This window comes from Odocoileus virginianus, chromosome 3 (assembly GCF_023699985.2).
Source record: "Odocoileus virginianus isolate 20LAN1187 ecotype Illinois chromosome 3, Ovbor_1.2, whole genome shotgun sequence".
Lineage (NCBI taxonomy): Eukaryota > Metazoa > Chordata > Mammalia > Artiodactyla > Cervidae > Odocoileus > Odocoileus virginianus.
The window spans coordinates 62,414,454-62,420,328 of record NC_069676.1 but is presented as its reverse complement, the minus strand read 5'-3'; the positions used below and the strand labels follow the sequence as shown (position 1 = coordinate 62,420,328).

The window sequence follows — 5,875 nt, the reverse complement described above, 5'->3', positions numbered from 1 at the left end:
ACTACTAAGATCTCCAATAGGCGGGATGATGGAAAAACAGAATGTAACATACCTCATTGGTGCCTTTCATGTTGATTACATGTTGATAATACCTAGAGTGAAAAATATTAAGAGTTAAAACAAAAGGTACTTTCTTTTTATCCCAGACATTTAAAGAAATGATGCCTGCTTTTTTTCCTATGGTAGACCATGGAAATCTTAATGAGATGAAGCAGTTCAGCTTAACGGATGGCAGAACATGCCAGTCTGAAATATGCCACTTTGGCATAAGGATTATTTTGATCTTAAGGCACTTTACAAAGCTAGTGCAAGTAGGACATTCTAATCTCCACTTTTCTTCCTGAGAACAGGAGATAAAAACTCACATGTGAAAGATACCCTCCCTGTACCAGGAGAAAAGAAACATTTTTTCAGTGGGGAATCATAGCTGAGAGAATTCTCTACAGACTTTGTTAAAATAATTCTTATCTTCCTTCAGCCTCTCCACACAGTTTATTTTTCCACAATTGCCACTCTTTGTTCAAATTAGCACAAAAACACTCCAGTTTTGCCACTTCTTTGAGTCTTCATTTTCTTATAAGGGCTCCCTTGTCATATAAAACTTGAATTGAATACATCTGTTTGTTTTCTCCTGTTAATCTTGTTATGTCAACTCAATTCTCAGATCCAGCCAAAACAGAGAACAGAGGTAAAATGTTGTTTCTCTTTCAAGTTAAAGGTCCTAAACATGGATGCCCACAAGGTCAAGAGAGAAACTGAAAGCGAGGAAGCAGAGGGACATGTGTCCTGACCGAAAAAGGCTAGTACTAGTTGAAAATCTAGCTATTTCAGCAATAAATCCAAATTTTACATATTAACAAATAATTGGGAACTTTTTAAAAACATTGCGCAAGTCATGCAACACACATGTGTTCTCGATTCCGCCTGGGGCTGCCGGCTGATACTCTCTGAGTTAACAAACCCTACAAAGCCAGGTTTCTGTAAAGCTGACCCACACAGGCTTCTCCTCTCACACTTCAGGGACAAGCATTCCCAGTAGGGATTCTGAGAAAGGGCTTCCAGTAACAACTGTGGGAAGTAGGGGTTAGATTTCAAAGTATTTGTGGTCTCTTTCACCTTAGATCTAAGTTTTCTTGACTCTCTCACTTCCCTTGAGAATCTCTCCCCTGGCATTCTGGACTACTGACTAAAGTTCTGTCCCTACTCTGGTCAGTCTCAGGGGGGAAAGTTATTATTCTTACTTCACATCCTTCCTTCTGCAAAGCACTTCTCTGTTGTTCAGTCACTATGTTCTATCAGACTCTTTGCAACCCCATGGAGCCCACCAGGCTCCCCTGTCCTCCTCTATGTCCCTGAGTTTGCTCAAATTCATGTTCACTGAGTTGGCGATGTTATCCAACCATCTCAACCTCTGCTGCTCCCTTCTCCTCCTGCCCTCAATCTTCCCCAACATCAGGGTCTTTTCCAATGAGTCAGATCTTCACGTCAGGTGGCCAAAGTACTGAATCTTCAGCTTCAGCATCAATCCTTCTAGTGAATATCCAAGGTTGTGAGAGAGTCAATTCCTAGGCAGGTTGATAAGAAGTCCATGGTCGAGGAGAAGGAGGAGGAAAAAGGGGTCTGGGGCTCTCAAGGAAGAGATAGGGGTCTGGAAATCTCAAGGAGGAGGAAAGGACAAACCTCTTTTTTCTCTACATTCCTTAGCCTTAGTCACATAAAACAGTTTTTCTTTAAGCCCTGATGATTATACAACAAACATCTCTGTTTAAACTCTGTACTAAGGATTACATGACAACAATGTGTCCTGGTTGAGGACAGTTTCTCCTTCCTGACTGATCCTGTTATCTTAAAATGTAAATTATGGGAGTGGGTCTCGTAAGATCTTTACAATCTTGAGACATTCTTTTGACTTATCGTAATAACCAATTTGGGACTTCCCTGGTGGCTTAGATGGTAAAGCGTCTGCCTGCAATGCAGGAGACCCGGGTTCAATCCCTGGGTTGGGAAGATCTCCTGGAGAAGGAAATGGCAACCCACTCCAGTATTCTTGCCTGGAAAGTCCCATGAATGGAGGAGCCTGTAGGCTACAGTCTATGGGGTCACAAAGAGTCGGACACAACTGAGTGACAAAAAGTATATAACTCCATTGCTAAGACTAGCAAGGGGACACTCTCCATCCCCCTTCTGTTGTCTATGTCAGAAGCTTTCTCTGTACCTTTTCATACTTCAATAAAACTCTGCTACACAAAAGCTCTTGAGTGATCAAGCCTGGTCCCTGGTCCTGAAACTAAATCTTCTTCTCTGGAGATCACGAATCCTCGTTCATGGTAAGCTATCTATCAGTTGATTTCTTTTTAGGAGTTAATGGTTTGATCTCCTTGAAGCACTTCTCTACCTTTTGTTTCAACTCTCTTAATATTGTTCACTCTAGGTGTTATCATATCAACATGTAATCAATATAGAATATATCAATGAGACACTTTATAGTCTTTTTTTTTTATCAAGCCCTTGGAGTTATCTCCTTGCAGGTTTTTTCTGTTTTTCCTGGCCAGGTCTAGAACTGGCTTTTGATAAATATTTACTAAAAGTATAAAAGTATTTATGAAAAGTATAGTTCTGCTAATTTTAGACAATAAGAATGAATTTTTCAGTTACCCATTTTCCATATAGAAAGGATGAAGTACATTTCCACATCCAGTTTCCCATCGAATCAGCATCTGAGCCCCAAACGCTGATCTGCAGCCAGCGGTCCCAACTGTGGAAGCCTTGGACAGTCAGCACTTTCCACGGTTACCAACTGTCTCTGGCACCACCTGCTGGCCATTCACTGCATCCCTAAAGCGTCCCTAAAGGTGAACTAGAATCCATTCATCTGCAAGAGCAGAAACATCCTTAAGACCAGCATTCAAGGGCTCAGCTGAACACAGTAGAACGTTTTTTTCAAGAAATTCTCCTCTCTCCTATGCTCATCCCTCCTCTGTTTTCTGGAGTCAAAGCTCTATTTTTTAATAAATGTATCCACTGTGTCATGAATGGCAAAAAATCATAACCAGGACACAGCCTTTACCACCCGAGCACAGTTTAAGTGGCCTGCACCTCATGACCTCACAATAATCCAGAAGTGGGATGAACTATACTGCTAGCTGTGCTGGAGGAACCTGTGTCCAATTCCTCACCACACCACTCCTCAACCACATGACCCTGATAAAGGAACTCCTCCCTTCAGCGTCTCTAGTGAACACTGGCTCACTACACAAGACACTTCTCTCCAGCTCTCGAATCCTACAAAGCAGTGATTCTTCCTGGGAACCTTCCAGTTACCATCCAGACTTATGCTGTCCAATATGGAAGCCACTGACCACACGTGACTAGAGACCTTGAAATATACTAGCCCAGTCTGAGATGTGCCATAAATGCAACACACACACTGAAATTCAAAGGCATAGTATGAAAAAAGAATATAAAACAGCCCCTCATAATTTCTATAGTGATTACCTGTTGATATGTTTTAAATATATTGGATTAAAGGTCATGTCGACTATTTCGCGACCCCCAGGGACTGTAGCCCACCAGGCTTCTTGGTCTACAGGATTCCCCAGGCAAGAATACTGGAGTGGGTTGCCATTTCCTTCTCCTGGGGATCTTCCCAACCCAGGGATCAAACCCACATCTCCTGCATTGGTAGGTGGGTTCTTTACCACTGATCCACCAGGGAAGCCCCAAACCTCAAAAAACATTTTAAATATATTGGATTAAACAAAATTTTACTCAAATTAATTTCACCAGTTCCTTTTTATTTTTTTATTGCAGCAGTAGAAATTTTTAAACTGCATCCTGGCTCACATTATAGCATCAACTAAACAGTTAAATGTTTAAAGCTCATAGTTATATATCAGCAGAAGGAAGAGCATTTCTATCACTAGGATCTCTTTAATTGATTTATTTTTCCCTTTTTTTGTATGAGTCTCTGTGATAAATAAAAATGCCTGCATCCCTACTCACAGGATGGTCACTTTTGTCCATCAGCACCTTTGAATCTTGAAGATGGTCTTCCTGGAACTAGAGTTGGCCTGCCCAGGAAATCTTGTGAAATTTCTATAAGACATCTTAAAGAGGTGTGAGATATGCTGGAAGGATCTCTGATCCAGAAATATAAATATATGGGATCAGGAGCAATTCCAGGAGAACTATACATGACCCATACGCTTATGAAAAACGTTCTCTCATGCTGGTAATCAAAGAAATAGAAATTAAAACATGAGATGTTGCTTCAAGCCTATCAAGTCACAGACTTTTTAAAAAAAAATTATAGTCAGAGTTGGCAAGGGTGTATGGAAATCAGTACATTTATTCCCAGCCTGGGGGAACTGAAATTTACACAGCCTTTGCAGAGGGTAACTTGGCAATATGGAAAAATGGCCTTAAGGTTATGCATGCCCTCTGAGCCAGCAATTCTGCCTCTAGGGATTTCATCTAAGGCAATCATCATTGCTATGCAAAATAACTTGTCAGCAGGGACATTCATTACTTTGAAAATTATAACCAAAACAACACCAAACCAATGAATTCTTTAAAATAAGGCATACTGAGTATATGAATAATCTGCTGCCTTTAAAAACTGTGTTACAGAGTATTTAAATAAATTCCTCCTCCTCTTTCCCCCATCCATACTCCTTAGTTCAGCCTAGGTGATCTTTTCTTGGTGAAGCAGAAAACATCACTCCCCTGTAAAGTCCTTCACAGCCCTCACCAGTTATTAGGATGAAGGCCCTCGTGTATGGTCCTGGGGATACAGGCCTGCCTCCCGCTCTAACTTCACCCGGCAGCCTCCTCCCCCTTGCTCGCCTCGCTCTGATCACTGGGGCCCTCTTTCAGCCTCACAGCTCTAGAGAGCTCTTGTTGGCTCTGGGTCTGCACTCCAATCACTATGATTGGAAGCTGCCTGTACCATGTCCCGCTCTTTTTTCTGGCAAAGACATCATCACCATAGAAGACTGTTTGAAATGCCACTTTCCCAGAATCCTTTTCCCTAAACCTCAGTTTTGTCAGGTCCTCTTGTTTCTTGCCTTCCAGTATCGTACCTTTTCTCCCTGCCACTTCTCACCATTTCTGATTCTGCATCTATTCCTATGATTGCTGAATGCCAGTCTCCCCACCTGGCTATAGGACTTGGTCCACACCTGGCATGTAGGAAATGTCCATAAATTCATGGTGAATAAATGAACAATATTATAATCAGTAAAAGGCAGGTTACAGTAAAATAAGTCAGAGAAAGACAAATACCATAAGATCTCACTTACATGCAATATACAAAAACTTTTAAAAAATAAACCACCAGTAAATAAATGTAAATTTAGATACAGAGAACATCCTGGGGGTGGCCAGAGGTGGGGGTGGGGAATAAGCTAAATTGGTGAAGGTGGTCAAGGTAAAATCAATAAGTCCTGGAGATATATGTATACCATGGTGACTATTGTTAATAACATTGTATGGAATATTTGAAATTTCCTAAGAGAGTAGATCTTAAAAGATCTCATCTCAAGGAAAAAAATTATAACTATAAATAGTGATAGATATTAACTAGACTTATCATGGTGACCATTTCACAATACATTCATATGTTGAATCATTATGTTGCATACCTGAAATTAATGTTATATGTCAATTATATCTCAATAAAAAGACAGGCTATAAAATGGCAGGTATAATAGGATTTCAATATCAATAAAAATGTATATATGTATATAATTGCAACTTATCTGGGCAAGAAATAAAAAGGAGCCGAAAAAAATTCAAGCTGTTAACAGCAACTATCTCTGTGTTCCACTTTTCTTCTTTCATCCAGACTTTCTACAGGGAACCTATCTAACTTTTA

General features: G+C 40.4%; 1 non-coding gene across 1 annotated transcript; it reads left to right on the top strand.

Annotated features, from left to right (window-relative positions):
• The first annotated feature begins 1,935 nt into the window (after positions 1–1,935).
• TRNAC-GCA (transfer RNA cysteine (anticodon GCA)) lies at positions 1,936–2,007 on the top strand. The gene has a single exon. It is a non-coding gene; the product is annotated as a tRNA-Cys (tRNA).
• Positions 2,008–5,875: the final 3,868 nt, after the last annotated feature.